Raw genomic sequence first — 16,358 nt, forward strand, 5'->3', positions numbered from 1 at the left:
CAGCTTCCCGTCAAACTGCTGCAATCATGTCCCCATTATTGTATCATCGTAACAGTATGTCACCTGTCAAGTGCTTGTGGTTTTCCCGGTGAGTTCCTCCATGGTATCAGTGTCTGAGTCTGAGTTCACCATGTACATTCCCCGGAGTGTATCGTGTCTGTGCACATCTGTTGGTGTGTAATAGTCTCAGATCTCTGTCATTGTTTGTGTTGTTTTGTGCACCTGTTCTTACAATACAGTTAGGTTACAGAAGGCTAATATTGCCATAGCAATTCAACACATTGTTTGGAATTTGTCACTGTTTACTACACAGTGCTACATTTCAATGTTATTGTATAACCAACAGGAATAGGTAGAATAAATATAAAATAGATAAATATAATATATATATATATATATATATATATATATATATATATATATATATATATATATATATATATATATATCAGATTTATTTGTTTACTGATACATCTGCCTGTGTCATTGTCTGTCTGTATCTGTATTCATCCATTCAACAGAAAAGCATAATAATTTAAACCTTTTTAAATTTTGACAATTCTAATGAATTATGTTCAACCAGCCAACTGGACTGAGTTACAAAAACTAAATTTGTTGCACAAACACTCATTTTAAGTTGATAAGTCAAATGTCCTAATATTTTCAGCTAGCACAGTACGCTAAATGTAATTTTTTATATTATGTCAATTTTATTAACCTATAAGATATTACTTGCCAACGGCACTATAACTTTCTTTTTCTGTTTTGTTTCCTTTGCACTGTTGAATGAAGTGTACAAAGTAAAACCTGCACAGCAAGTTTTCTTTTAACAATTCAAAGTAAAGCTGCATGTTCATTCATGCGGCCATGTGAACAACACAACACTATATGTATTTCTGAGCATAGGGCTGAGCAATATACAAAACAGCCCTATATGAGCACATGCAAGTATTTTTAAATATATATTTACTAGCAAATACTAATGTTTGTATTTTATATGTTCATCTCGCCAAAAAGTCAAAATATTGACTGAATATCACAAATGACAAAGTATGACAGTACAGTTACAGTATGCATTTACTTCTGTTACCACTGTCAATAGTACCAAAATAGTGAACTATACCAAACCACTTTTTTGGCACCTTTACAGAAGGGTAGATAGAACTTCAGCATGGTACCAAGAGAGTGGAGCTAAACTTGCTTCTGAATGCTATTGGTTTACAGAGAATTGTAACCAGCACATGATACAAGCCAGCAGAACTACAACACCAATCCCACCATGTACAGTGCAAGACATGACACTCTAATACAATGACTGCACACAGCAATGAACCATGCTGAAACAAAGCTTGTCATCTTATGACAAACAACCAAAAGTCATGAAGCAAAATAAAAGGATCTGCTGTATGTTCTTTATTGTTGTCCACGACAGGGGTTGCCTAACATTTCAGCCCACTACCCCTACAATAACATTGCCAGTGACTCGCTACCCCCAAATTCCTCTGAGGTGGTTATAAATATAAAAACATTGCGCACAAAGCAATAGGCCTATATAAATACATATTGACAACACAAAAAAGTGCAAGTCTTACAACCATATCGTTTTTATAGTCATTTATTAATTTGTTTAATTTAATATTAACCTCAGCTAAAGACGGTGGACACAATGTTCTTAGCACAAGCCTATTTTTGGTTTAATTTTGGAGACCACCACTCAGAGATCATCCTCAATAATCAGCTGTGGCCTGTATTTATTTTTAATGTATTTGATTGGCATAAAGGCGTCAAAGATTAACCTGGTTAAATGTGCTGCAACTGATGCTATTGCTGTGTTGTTAATCTAATTCCAATCCTATGAAAAAAAAATTATTTAAAGCTGATGGCTTTTCATTTGCATGTGGTTGTTTTCTCACTATTAAAAATTACTATTGTTATCTTCTGTGTGTTTTTATAAAATATTGAGATTCTAATAGTTCAATAAAACTTATTTGACTTTTGGAAATCACCAAGTGAGCCCCTGTCCTTGTTCCGTTATCCCCCAGAGTGTCCCAAACCCCACTTTGGGAACCAATGGTCTACAAGGCCGTTCACATGTTGCGTCTATGTGTGGAAAGCTTGATAGGTGTCGCCCTTTTTTTTATATAATGCTTGATTCACATCTACATTTGAAATAATAAACCTAATAAAGCATGCAAAAGATGCAATATGTAAACTATCTGTACAACTTTCTTCTTTAGGCGAGAATGACATTGATCACAACGTTCTACCATACACAACACTTACAAAGTAAGAGTTCAATTTTCAAACCTGACCAGGATGACCCGGACCAAAACGTAGCATTTAGTGGAAACAAGGGATAAATATTGTGCAATAATTGGGGCCAGACGGAATCTGCTGAAATTTTTTTGCCATTTCTGCACAGAATTTTGGTCAAAATCTGTAGATTTATGCGGAATGATTTTTGGAGTAGGCGAGGCAGTGGCGCAGTAGGTAGTGCTGTAGCCTCACAGCAAGAAGGTCGCTGGATCACTGGTTCAAACCTCTGCTCAGTTGGCGTTTCTGTGTGGAGTATGCATGTTCTCCCTGCCTTCAAGTGGGTTTCCTCCAGGTGCTCTGGTTTCCCCCACAGTCCAAAGACATGCGGTGAATTGGGTAGGCTAAATTGTCCGTAGTGTATGAGTGAATGTGTGTGTGAATGTTTCGCTGCGTAAAAAACTTGCTGGATAAGTTGGTGGTTCATTCCGCTGTGTCGACCCCGGATTAATAAAGGGACTAAGCCGACAAGAAAATTAATGAAATGATTTTGGGAGTTTTATAACTAAAACCTTAATGTATGAAATAAAAAGTAACACCTTTTTAACTTGCATGTAATGATTACAATGCAAATCCTAGTGATCCACTTATTTGATAAACAAAGCAAGTTTCTCATAATATATCTGAGAAAAAATATTACCTTACAAACTGCATTGTAAGTAAATCATATAAATATTTTCATATTAGTCAATAATATTACTGTAATTAGTTTAAAAACTGAATAAATATAAGTTTACACACATTTACACAAGTAAATAAACAGAATCAATGATGGGCTACAACTCTGCGGAATTCTGTGTGCGCAGATTCCGTGTGGGCCTAGAATAAGTCCAAACTGGTCTATGCATGTACAAACTATGTGCTTACATTTTGACGGTGTCTCTCTATGTACAAAAATCTGCGTACGCAAAGCAGACACGAGCGTGCAAGGGTAAAGTTAGTGACTCCACAAACAGAGTAATTATAGCTTTCCCACAGCAGTCGACTGCAGATGGAAACGGGATAGCCGCAGTCGTGCGAGAGTCAGCCATCCGCTTGTGTTTGATTTGGAACGGACTCAAAGACTTCAGCCCCCCTTTGCTCCCCCTGACATGGAGAAAGGCATCATAATTCACAGCATTCCTGCTCCCTCTCTGAACATTGGCTGTAGAGGGCTTCCATTACACCACCCAATCTGTCATTCATAAAATCCTACTCTACTTGCTTTTTTTGAGGAATATGTGCTTTGAGGGGTCGGAAACGTTCATTTGAGACAAGAGCTGTATAGTCTTACGTTTTAAAGGGAAAATAAGTAGAATTCAGAAACCGTTGTTATCATTGACACTGGTGGCAGTTAGGTGAACTACATCTGGCAATTTAGCCTGCACTCTTGCACACGGAACATTCACTGGAATGAATGTAATTCAATGCCCTGTTTACTCTTAGTGAAGCTCTTTTTCTCTCTTAGATTAGAAGTAAAAAGAAGTTGCAGTGATGTACTGATTGTATAATAATGAACATGAGGTGCTCTTTCCTATCAACAGCAAAATCAGCATGTAAGAATAATAGTAGTAGTAAGAAAACAGAAAAATGTCCAGAAAATGTTAAGCTTAAACTGAAAAAAGCAATTAATCAAATAAACAACCCTTTATTTACTCATATATACATTTGATTAGGGTTGTAACAGATCAAGGATCAAGTAGAGTACGGATCACAACACACAGTTAGGAATATACACGACCCGCAGATTTTTTTTTAAACTTGTAGGTTAATCCAACATTTATAAAATTGCAGGGAGATCACCTCCCGCGTCATTCAAATCACGTGTATGAAATCATTTTAGCTTCCCTGTAAAATATAATGATGACAGAAGAAGTTTTGGCAGGACCTAAATGCTTTCTTAGGCTATTAATTAAAGGTGTTTTCTGTCACTGAATGTTTAGCCTGCATTAATGCATTTATTGTAAAGCTGCACAATTACACATTAAAAGATCATGATCTTCATTCAAGGTGGCGCAGTGACGGTTCAAGCCTCCTCTGGGTCAATTGCCGTTTCTGTGTGGAGTTTGCATGTTCTCCCCGCGTTCACGTGGGTTTCCCCCACAGTCCAAAAACGTGGTACAAGTGAATTGGGTGGGCTAAATTGTCCGTAGTGTATAAGTGTGAATGAGTGTGTATGGATGTTTCCCAGAGATGTCTTGCAGCTTGAAGGGCATCCGCTGTGTAAAACATATGCTGGATAAGTTGGCGGTTCCTTCTGCTGTGGCGACCTCAGATTAATAAAAGGACTAAGCAGAAAAGAATATGAATGAATGAATCTCAATTCAAACCCTTGTAATATGAACAATAAATGTCAATTATTATTTGCATATCTTTATTAATCCTTCAAAGCGCTGCTTTCCAAACAGTGTTTGATTGAGAGATTTCAGTTTTTACACTTTTTCAGTTAGTAACAAATAATTGAATAACACAGAAATACTGGGAGAACAGTTTATAGTTCAGATGTATACAGTGATGTTTATGGTAAATATTAGAATCATCATTTAATGGAACTTGACGCTGGTGAATTTTGTAGCAATAACATTATTTAACCACAACCATCAAAATTTTTCAAAAATGATACACCTCAGTACTTTCCACACATAGAATTTACTTTTTTGTGTCCGTCCAAGAAAGCCAGTTCCATTTAATCAGTGGAAAATGTTTTCTCCCTTCGCACATTTGGTACTGCTAGCTCTGTGTGCGCAAGAAGCATCAGCACACAGACAATCTCATGTCCTCTGCAGACCCACAGAGATGTGCCTTTTGCGCCAAAATGTGTCTGACTGTAGTTCCTGAATCTTCTAAAATGTCCGGTTTTACTTTCGCTTGCTAAAGTTGCTGTTATTTGTATGCGTTTTTGAATTTTGAAACATTAAATGACTAATCATTTAATAAACTATAATTTTACTATATACTCCGAGAGAATGAAATATACAGGCTGCAAAATATTTGTACATCATTAAAAATGGCTGATCAACTCATTTGCCTTATTTAAATATTCTACTCTTTTTTTATTCTAGTAATTTTTTAATTGAGCAATAATGTCTTTTTATTTCTTTTTTTGTTATTTATTTCTCATTTGCTGTATATTATATTAATTTAATGATGAGAGATCATTTTTCATATTGAATATTTTCCTTTTTTTCTGCTGATTCTTCCTTGATTTTATTATTATTGCAGGTTCTTGGTTATGTTTTTAATATTTTTGCTGTAATATTTTTTGTATAAATGGAAAGCAAACAACATTTGTCTCCTCCTTATTTTGCTGATCTGAAAAATGGTCCAATCCAGGACTCAAAAACCTTAGTGTGAGAACCGTGAGATTTGTGATCCGGTACACCACTACATGTTATTATTTGTTTCTTTAGCACTGATCACAAGGTTATCTTTAGATATTTGACTCTGCAACTTGCACAGTTAAGCTACTGTCTGTGTGCATGTTTATGTCATTTGCTACATTGTGATTAATGAGTCCATGCTGGGAAGTACATCACCACACTTAATCACAGATAACGACATCCATCAAATTACAGAAGAAGAGTTATGGGTCATTAGCCCAGAGTCGTATATATGTATATTACATGCCTTAGGTTCTCAAGCTGCAGACAGATGCATTCAAAACACCTTGGAGACAACTCCCAAGTGGGACAACTGACACTACCAGCATTGTAAGTCACATTTATTATGGTTAAATTTCCCGCTATAGGCCTACTCTGTTGCTTTATTCAAACACAAGCAGGAAAAAATCAATGCATCACACATTTAAGTGTTTATTATTGATCTAGACAGAAAACGAGAGTGATTCTGATTGACAGGAGAGAAAGGCACTGTGAAAAAGCCATCTGTGAAGCAAAGGAAAGATTAAAGAAAGAATAGAAAGAAAATTCTGCATTGCATCCCCCTTGATTCACTGAGTGGTTTAACATTTGCATCGCTCGCGCACAACATCACTGCTTATGGACAGGGCCTCATCTCATGGTTTTTGGAGGGGGCGGAGCCCATGATTTGCGGTGCACCCTTAAGTCTAGATGTTAACAGTTAACAAAGAAGCTGTGTCTAGGCGAAACTGTTGGCAAATGCCACATTATTGACCAGAAGCTGCTGGAAATGTTGCTCTTTGTCTGAACACGCCACTTCACTGTCTCGCTCTTGTCACATCAATAAGCCTTTTATGTTTTGGCCATTACATCAGAACTTGGATATTTTCGAGACATTTAGACATTTGTTTTCAGCAGATGATGGCAGAAATACTTGGGAATTAGTTTTTATATTTATTCATTTTTAATATTGCTGTAGCGACATATTTCAGAAGCTTTTGATTCTGTTGGATTTTGATGTTGATATGATTTGATGACATATTGATTGTTTTGAGATATGCAATGCCAAATATTTATTATGTGTATCTGTTGTTTTTATTTATACATTCAAGCATACTGTGCTCAGCATAAAGGATGCTCTGATCAGAATTTTTGCAGCCGACACTGAGTACTGATTCTTTGTCATGGTGATAGTCCGATACAGAGGACCGATTTTAGTGCTTTATATAACTTTGCCTTTGCAAAGCAAATTTTCTCTCTAAGTATGAGATCTCACCTTACCTAATCAAATAAATTAAGTAAGTTGCATACATATAATAGTCAAAAGCAGTTTTACAAATAAAAAATGATAAAACCGTTAAAAAATGGTAAACGCAGGGGGTTGCACGTTTGAATCACAGCAAGTAGGTCGCTAGTTTGAGCCTCGCCTGGGTCAGTTGGCGTTTCTGTGTGGAGTTTGCATGTTGCATGTTCTCCCCGTGTTCACGTAGGTTTCCTCCGGGTGCTCCGATTTCCCCCACAAGTCCAAAAATTTTGGTACAGGTGAATTTGGTAAGTTAAATTGTCCTCGTTGTATGGGTGTGTATGAATGTTTCCCAGTGATGGGTTGTAACTGGAAGGGCATCTGCTCCGTATAAAATATGCTGGATAAGTCGACGGTTCATTTCACTATTGCGAGCCCAGATTAATAAAGGGACTAAGCCGAAAAATAAATAAATGAATGAATGAATGTATGATTGTTTGGTGTCTGTGATTTTGAAATCAAGATATTCCCATATTACTGACATGCTGTTTTTCTTTGATATGAATTTGTCCATTAATGCTTCCGAAGCAGCAGATGCTGTCACCTCACTTGTCCGTGCTTTCCTGTTTGTTTGTTTTTATTTTGGCCTTTCCGCATAGTTTGGTTGTATTAGGTCAGATGTGTAACATGATTGCAATGTTTCAAATTGCAATTGCAACTTCATTTAGATTAATCGCACAGCCTCTATTTGTATTGTATACTACTTAGCCATGGGCCGCTATAAGATTCTGACAGTATGATAACCTTGGATAAAAATATTATTGTATTACGGTTTGATGGTATTATGATTACTGCTCAAAAAATTTGTTATTTTTAAGTGTTTGGGTAAAAAACAAAATCTTTTCCCCTTTGAGCACAATATATTTTATTTTGAATTGGAACTATTTTGGAGCAGTAAACATGTTAGTCTAAATAATTCAAATCAATCATTGACTTCTGCTCTCTTCATTTGTTTCAAAAACACAGATTTCTTTAGAATTAAAAAGGGCATCTTTAGATATCTTTTCTGCTGGGGATACTGTTGTCTTAAATTTAAAAAAAAATAAATAAATAAATAAAAAATCTCAGAAAATGGTTTTAAAACCTTGACTTTTCCAAATTGTGTATTGAAAGCAGTTATTATCCCATGCCGTAATACTACTATTTATAGTCTTGTTAAACACTAATAAAATTACTAATTTTTTAGAATGTTTCACATGAATTTATATTTATTATCTTTGTATATCTAGATTTTCAGTGAAAAAAAATCTGTTTTATAAAATTTCATTTAAATCCAGCAAAATATATTACTTGATAAAAATATAAATATTTAAAATGGTGTATACTCATTTATGCAGAGCACTGTACAGTTTATTCAAAAAATGATGACAACATTAGCAGTTTAAGTAAAATATATAATAAATATGTAAAATGCATGTATTTAAAAATGCTTCTCTCTGATTTATTAATAATCCATAGATATTAAATGGTTTTCCTGATTATTTGTATACAACATTTCAGTACATATATTGTTTACAAGTTGTTTTATTGAAATCCTGAGTTATTATTAGACAATATATTTCTGTCGGTTTATTTTGTACCATATATAGAAATAAAATTAAGGTATTATTCACATCAATCCACAAGAAAAAAGTCAAAATGTATGATAAAACGATAAAGTTTTCATGAATTTTATGATAATTTATAAAAATAACTTTTTTTAATGTAAAAAATTTAATTAAGATTGATTGAAATCAGCAAACAGATGCTTTAAGCCTATCCACAATATATATTGTTTTCTAATACATGTGTTCATTATTCATCATTATTCACTACGACAGTGTACAACTTATTTTTCTATATACATGTTATGTAGGTATCAAGTTTCTGTGTTAGTCATTCGTTCTGTTGCAGTGACTGAAGGCTGAATTGCTTTAAAAACCTCTGCTGTGGTCATGATCCAAACCTCAAGCCATTTCCTGAGCTGCAAGACCAAAGGCAAGCTGAAACAAAATAAAGAAAAACTGCTAGCCCTGATTTGGTTGTGGAAGTTTGATCATGTAGAAATGGGTAGTTTTCGCATTCCTGGCTGCCCCGGAGTGTTTGTGGAATGCTGAATGAACCAGAGCTCATGCTTTACTGCATCTGACGCTGACTCTGAACCGATGTCCTCAACCCAGTGTATCTTTCCACCATTGTAAGAGAAACCACAAAAACTGCTCTCTAATCAGCCAGTTTTGTGTTGTTGCTCCTCGACAGATCTCCACTTTTTGACACGCACTGCTGCCATTAGGTTATAAGGGACAAATTCAACCTCAAATACTTACAGGGAGCCTCAAGTCATTATATTAAGCTTTGCTGATATTGACATACACTGTAATTAGATGTAGCCTATATGGAGCACAGACAGAGGAAAATCTGCTATCTGAGGGTGCTGCGGTATGCTGTTTGCCAGACAGATTAAGAAAGTAAAGAAAACCTCCCTATAATTCGGTCACATTGACAGCTGTAAAGCTGTGCTCCCTGCAAAATGTCTGTAGACTGAAAGAGACTGATGTTCAATACAGTCAAAGAAAGTTTTGTTTTTCAGCAGTCTTCTCTGCAGAGATAATTTTTCAATTGATTTTTTTTTCTTCACTCTATTTTAAATATAGCCTGCCCTACAGTATCTGGGCCTGTTTTGGAGAAAAAACTGTCATGAATATGTTTTTCTTTTTTCTTTTTTTTTGTCTGGCCTGCTTTACCACAGTTTAGCTTGCTGCTGCAGCTGTGAAAGGAAAAACATTCAAATGTTTTTGCATCTAAACCAATTCAGACATTGAAGGGAGTTCACCCAGAAATTTAAATTCTGTCATTTACCTCATCCTTCACTCATTTCAAACCTGTTTGAAAACCAGTTTCTTTCTTCAGTTGAACACACACACACACACACACACACACACACACACACACACACACACACACACACACACACAAAAGATATTTGGAAGAAAGCTGGAAACCTGTAACCACTGAGATCCATACCATTTGTTTTACCATACCATTAGGTCAGCAGATTTCAATAATATGTGAAGGCAGCTTTTATGATGCAAGCTAATACTGCATCTCTCAGCGATGCAATGTCAGACACAATGCACTCAAATGGAGCGAGTGACATCACTGTGAGGGGTGGGGTAAAGTGAGCCCATTAAAAAGCATTTGGATGCAGCTCAGATTGCACTGCATCAGGCCTGCATCCAGACCCCTCTCGCAGATTTTCAGCTTTCTACAAAATCTTCTGCTGTGTTTAATCGAAGAAAGAAACTCATGAAAGTTTGTGACCTTGTTATTTAATGCGGAAGTGCGCTTGTTTTTTCGCCTGTTTTAGAAATTCCATATGGGAGAAATGACTGGGAATAAAAAAGTCAAACTACTTGCTCTACAAACAAGTGTGATTATGACTATACAGGCAATAATATAAGAAGTAAATATCAGTTTGCAACATCAAGCAGCAGAACGAGCTGTTTTTAACGTCTACAAATGAATGCAAGTGAATGAGACTGGAAGTCTCAAGCTAAAAAGATTCAAATGACTGTGCCGCTCATACACGAAGAATTAGGTCAATAGCAGGTAAATAGTGAGTCAATTTTCATTTTGGGTGAACTATCCCTTTAAGTAACACTAGATTTCTGGCGTGTCACTTCTTGGATTTTCTTCACAGTCGAGAACACCAGAGCTCCCTGTGTTTGTGTTTCTCATGCCAGTGTTTTTCTGATGCCAGTGACCCCTGTTTTCCTCTGCTGGAGGTGCCTTGGGACAAACCAAAGTGCCAATCCACATTTGGAGGAACTGGCAGACTGTTGGTGGAACTGCAGCAACAGAAGCCTTCGAGCCCTTTGTTCTCATATACACTTCTGCTGTCGTTGCTCCCAGATGTTTACAACCACTGAATTAGTTCTCATGCTTAACTCTTCAATAATTACAGAGCATACCTAGACAAACATTTCTTCTGCTTGGCTGTTTCTGCAAACAGCGGTGGAAAAGAAAAATTAGGCTACAGTATCTAAGGGGAAGGCAATATTCAGGAAGTCCACACACGCTTACACTTACTCATCAGATTTATGTATATGTAAATGAAGGTGCGTGTGCATAAATCATCGTTCCTTATTCTAAGAAACACAGGCATAGCAGAAATCAGTGTGTTTAAGGCTATAAAGAATTACTGAGCGATTCATATAAAAGACATGCACAGTTAAGTCCAGCCTGTGCAAATGAGATGAGCCCTGCTCAACATCAGATCTGGCATTCAGAGTCACTTCCTCAGCCTGCTGTGTATACAGCTTACCTGAAGCCAGACATCAGCAGGAAAAACACCATACAAGGCAATTGTGAATGAGTGTTCTTGCGTTGCTTTAGCACTTGTGTCAAAGTGGTAGTAGGAGATGTGGAGAGAAAGATCAATGATTGCTGTTAATTTTGAGACAAAGTTTGTGGCTTTCTTTGTATGCATTTATAAATGGATAAGTGGAAAAATCTAATGCATAATGTTTATTGGTGCATGACACACTCGTTTAATGCATTTGTTGCATAGCAACTGACATAGGAAGATCCCCCTTTGACCCAGTAAATGGGATGAGAGGCAAACTGAAAATGTTGAGTGGTCGAAGTGTGCAGGCACCAGCACTCTGCTTTTCTGTAAAAACTTCTCCTTGACGCATGAAAATTATAAACTTTAACATAAACATGAGCACGAACAACCTTTAATGTAATAAAAAAATATATATATTGGCCAGAAAGTGAAAGATGCAGTAATCAGAAGACAGAGGGACAGAAAATGATGTTATTATAATGCTGACTCATGCTTTGAAAAGCCGTGATTATCCACTTTCCTGGATTTAATGTACTGTACTGTAGGTTTGCTCTGGCATGCTGGAAGGAGCATATTATATGTTCACATGTGTCTGGACATGCTTCTTACATGGATGCCTGCAACAGTTTCTTCACACTTGAACGTGCAGTGGGTATAATATGCTGCATTGTTTGATTCTCTTATCTTATCTCTCTCAAAATTTAGATTCTGTCTAATGAATCTGATTGCTGTTATATTTGGCTTTTACTTCTAAATTATATGTGTACTGTATTCATTTCATTGCATTAAAGAAGTAACTTTATACAAAAACACAACAAGAAGTTTTGGAGGCCAGCCATGGCCTATGGTAAGAGAGTTGATTCAGCAGGGATTGTGAGTGGTGAGAGTGAATAACCAGAGCTCTCACCACCCACAATACTATGTAAATTCCTTTAGCAAGGCAACTGCTTCCCAGGAAATGGCTGCCCACTGCCCCAGGTGTGTGTGAGTGTGTGTGCATGCTTGGATGGCTTTTAAATTTTTATTATGGGTCACCATACTTGGCCATGTCATGACTTTCACTTCAAAATATTTTTATGGGCTGTATTTCAGACACACAATCTTCATCAGGCATATGCAAATAGTATATTTGGCTATTTTTTTTTTACAATAATTATACTATTTTTCTGTGGATTACCTGCAAAGCCGATTGTTTGACATTATATTAAAAGAAGTATATTACATCCAAGTTTTATCTGTACAAAAATATTCTAAATTTATTTTTCTAAGCCCATTTTTATGAATGAGTTTTAAATAGCTGGGGTCACTGTGGTTTTCAAGATCACATTAACTGTGAGGACTTTTACAATGCTCCATTAATATTTCACCATCGGGTGTCCAATTCTTACAAGTTTTTGACCAGTTATGAATATCAACATTAATATTAGATTTTGATGGTCCTTTGTAGGCATTCTGTTGGCTGCAAGTGAATTTGCAACTACAGTTAATCAACCAGCAGTCTATTAGAGCATTATTAGACTTTTTGCTATTATTCTTAACTATCCTTATAGTCTGTAATTAATTGTCTCTCAGCTGTTGTTAGACTGACTGCAAAATATATGTGCAGGTACCTGTCAGCATGCCTACTAACCCTAACCTAACAGTCTAATCTAACAGTCCAGCAATACTCCACTTTAAAGTTAGTCACCGTATAGTTACAAAGTTACTTATAGTCAACTAAATGTCTTAAGGGGACCATCAAAATAGTCCATATAAGTAATCAGACTTATACAATTGTATAGTGTCCTACATTATGAATATGAATACATTCCATTGTATACAACTCCATTGAAGACAAAGGGTTTAGATGAGAGAGAGAGAGAGAGAGTGTGTGCATGTGAGAGTGAAGGCAGTAATTGGCTGGGCATAACACATGTGCTGAGACAGACGTCCTGACAGTGGACAGAATCAGCCACCCATGACCCATATTCACATACGCTGCCATGTTTGCCTGTGGGCATCCTGTGGGGGGAAAGTCTGCATGTTTGAGGGAATGAATACACAGGGTGTTTCTGCTGTGAATGTAAATGTGTGTATGTTTTAATTAAATGGGTGGAAAGGTTTCTGAAAAAATAAACATTAATTTTTTTTAAAAACGTACCTGTGTACGCACACAACCTGATTTGACTTAGCTACAGTATCAAATCATTTTAGTAAGTGAAATATATTTAAGATTAATCATTTTTTTAAGTTAGTGGTTTTATCCTTTATTATCTATAGTTATAATTTACACATAATTTTCACTTAGCTCTTAAAATGGATTTCTTTATATATATATTACTATTTTAGATTCGTATAGAATAATTTTAGTATGATCCTCATTTAATCACAATGGATCATTGCAGATTTTTTTTGCCTCTTTTGTTCTTTAGCTACATGTAAAAGTAAAAGAAGTGCCATATATTAGAGCAGTGGTTCTCAAACTGTGGTATGTGTACCACTAGTGGCACGTAGGCTTACTTCTAGTGGTACATGGAGGAAAATACAAGTTAATGTTTAGATTTTAAAGATAAACAAATAAGTCATATGTTCATGCAACATCTATTTAAAAATTTATTAAAAAGAGCTTTATTTCCCCTGTTTGTTTTTTCCCCAATTTCTGTTTAACAGAGAGAAGACTTTTTCAACACATTTATATAGTAATAGTTTTAATAACTCATTTCTAATAACTGATTTATTTTATTTTTGCCATGATAACAGTAAATAATATTTGACTAGATATTTTTCAAGACACTTCTATACAGCTTAAAGTGACATTTAAAGGCTGAACTAGGTTAAGTAGGTTAACAAGACAGGTTAGAGTAATTAGGCAAGTTATTGTATAATGATGGTTTGTTCTCTAGACTATCGAAAAAAAAATATAGCTCAAAGGGGCTAATAATATTGACCTTAAAATGGTTAACAAAATTAAAAACTACTTTCTCCACTTGAAAAAATATTATCAGATGTACTGTCAAAGTTTACTTTTCCTCTGTTAAACATCATTTGGGAAATATTTAAAAAAGAAAAAAATATTCAACTAATTCTGACTTCAACTGTATGAATATGATGAAATATAGCCTATATTTGTGAGGTCTGAGGAACACTTCCAGGTTTGGAGGCTACTATATGTATATACTTTACATTTAAGTACAGCAGTTTTCTTTTTACTTTTTAAAAACAGTACCATTTTTTATTTACTTTTAGAAGCACATTTTAATTAAAACATTATATTTACCAGAAAGCACAGTGTAGTTTAATGTTCAAACTATTTATAATGTTTAAAGTGGCTGACAATAAAAAATATTCATAATAATAGGAATTAATCTGCCTCATTTTTGAACTGTGCAGAGCTGTAGCTGATTAATTAGGCCTACTACGCTACTGTATTTCAATACTGGTCATTATGGTGGTAATTGGAGAGAATTTTTTTTTCTAAGGTTGTACTTGGTGATAAAAGATTGAGAACCACTGTATTAGAGTAGATGAAATAGAAAATACATAAGTTAAGTGATATGCTGAAATGGTAAAATATTAACCCTACAATAAGGGTAAATGAAATGTGTTTGTGCATTTTTCATTAACGCCACTTTCCTGTTTGAATGCAATGCCTGAATCCTAAAATGACAACTGCTGCCACTCTCAAATATGCTCAAGAGACAGACACTTGTGTTAACTTGCCAAGATTTATTGCTAGTTTCCTCACACAGAACAGAATATTACAGCAACTCGCCGGTTCCATGTATCCATTTGGAGGGAAATCAAACTATCCGAATACAGAAAATCTTCAGTCATTCTCCTTCTGTCCTTCTTTCTTTATGGATAAATGGGCTCATTTTGCATGAGGCCCACCTCATGGTTTTCTACACTCCAGGCTTACATACACGTCACACACTACATCTGAAAACATCACCGTGGCTAATCCACACTTCCTACTCTGCCTAGATGTTTCCAAATTCCAGGTTCGCCCTCGCCTTCACTTCCTAACCTTAATGGAAATGTTTCTTCTGAAAATAAGAAGGCAATTACTGGAGCCCCGCTCACTCTTAGCTCGCATGTCAATCACCTCGGCCACCCCAGTGGACTGAAGTCATAACACTGAATCACACTGACCTATTCTTAATTTCGGAAATCATTAATGCAGACCTCACACAGTCTATTGACTAAAAGACTCGGCCACAATGTAGTTTAGTGTTGTAATGTCCACTGAGCATTTTGTGTTTGAATCTGAACCACGTTCATGTGGTTGAAACTGTCTAAACGAAACGAAGTATGTACTATTGTGCGAAGGATCAGCTAATTTTGTTATGCTGTGGGTTGCAACATGGACATGCAGTTCCTTTTTTAATATATTAGGTTATGTGAGTATGTGTGCGTGCGTGTTCATGTGAAAAAGGAAGCGTATTTTCAGAAAATAGAAGCCCCTAGAGTTTTATTTTTAGTGCTGAAGAAGCAGAACAAAGCACAGCCACATGGGTTCAAAAATACATTTTAATAAGGGGATTTAAAAGACAACTCTGTCCTGACCAAATCTCGTTAGGTTTAGGGACAATAAAACATCAACTGAGAAATGCTGCAGTGCTTAAAAAGGCAGCTAGTTCTCATGCTGCACATTGAGCTGATCGATGCTGTTGTATGACCGATTACCCACAAACAGGATTACAAGTCTAATAGTCTCAGTGCAAAACGCCTTTTCAGAAAGCTTTCTGGTTGAAATTACTATGGCTATTAGTCTTTTTGTGATTTTTACATGCCTTTTTAGGCTCTCCTTCAACGTAATGATGATTCATTTATACAATTAACACTCAGTAGTGGACATTTAAATACAAACTGGGAGTAATCTTTTACGATTTTTGGTGCAAGGAATCACATTTGCATTGATCCTTTTGAGGGAAAAAAAAGAAAAAAGCTTTTCCAGATTTAGGATCGGGAGGCCGAAGTTTACAATGTAAGCGCTGTTTATTCCAGTCTGACCTTGAATGTTTGTGAGCTGTATTTTTGCATTGATTGTTTTGTGTGCCTGCTGACTATATCACTCATTTTGTAAAGGGATTGTTAA

At 35.8% G+C, this 16,358-nt stretch overlaps 1 protein-coding gene across 4 annotated transcripts in view; it reads left to right on the forward strand.

Annotated features, from left to right (window-relative positions):
- The window catches only part of si:dkey-220k22.1, a 108,314-nt gene that overhangs the window by 20,901 nt on the left and 71,055 nt on the right, over positions 1–16,358 (forward strand). The gene's annotated exons all lie outside the window — the stretch shown is intronic.

This window comes from Danio rerio, chromosome 5 (genome assembly GCF_052040795.2).
Source record: "Danio rerio strain M-AB ecotype USA chromosome 5, GRCz13ab, whole genome shotgun sequence".
In the NCBI taxonomy this organism is placed as follows: domain Eukaryota; kingdom Metazoa; phylum Chordata; class Actinopteri; order Cypriniformes; family Danionidae; genus Danio; species Danio rerio.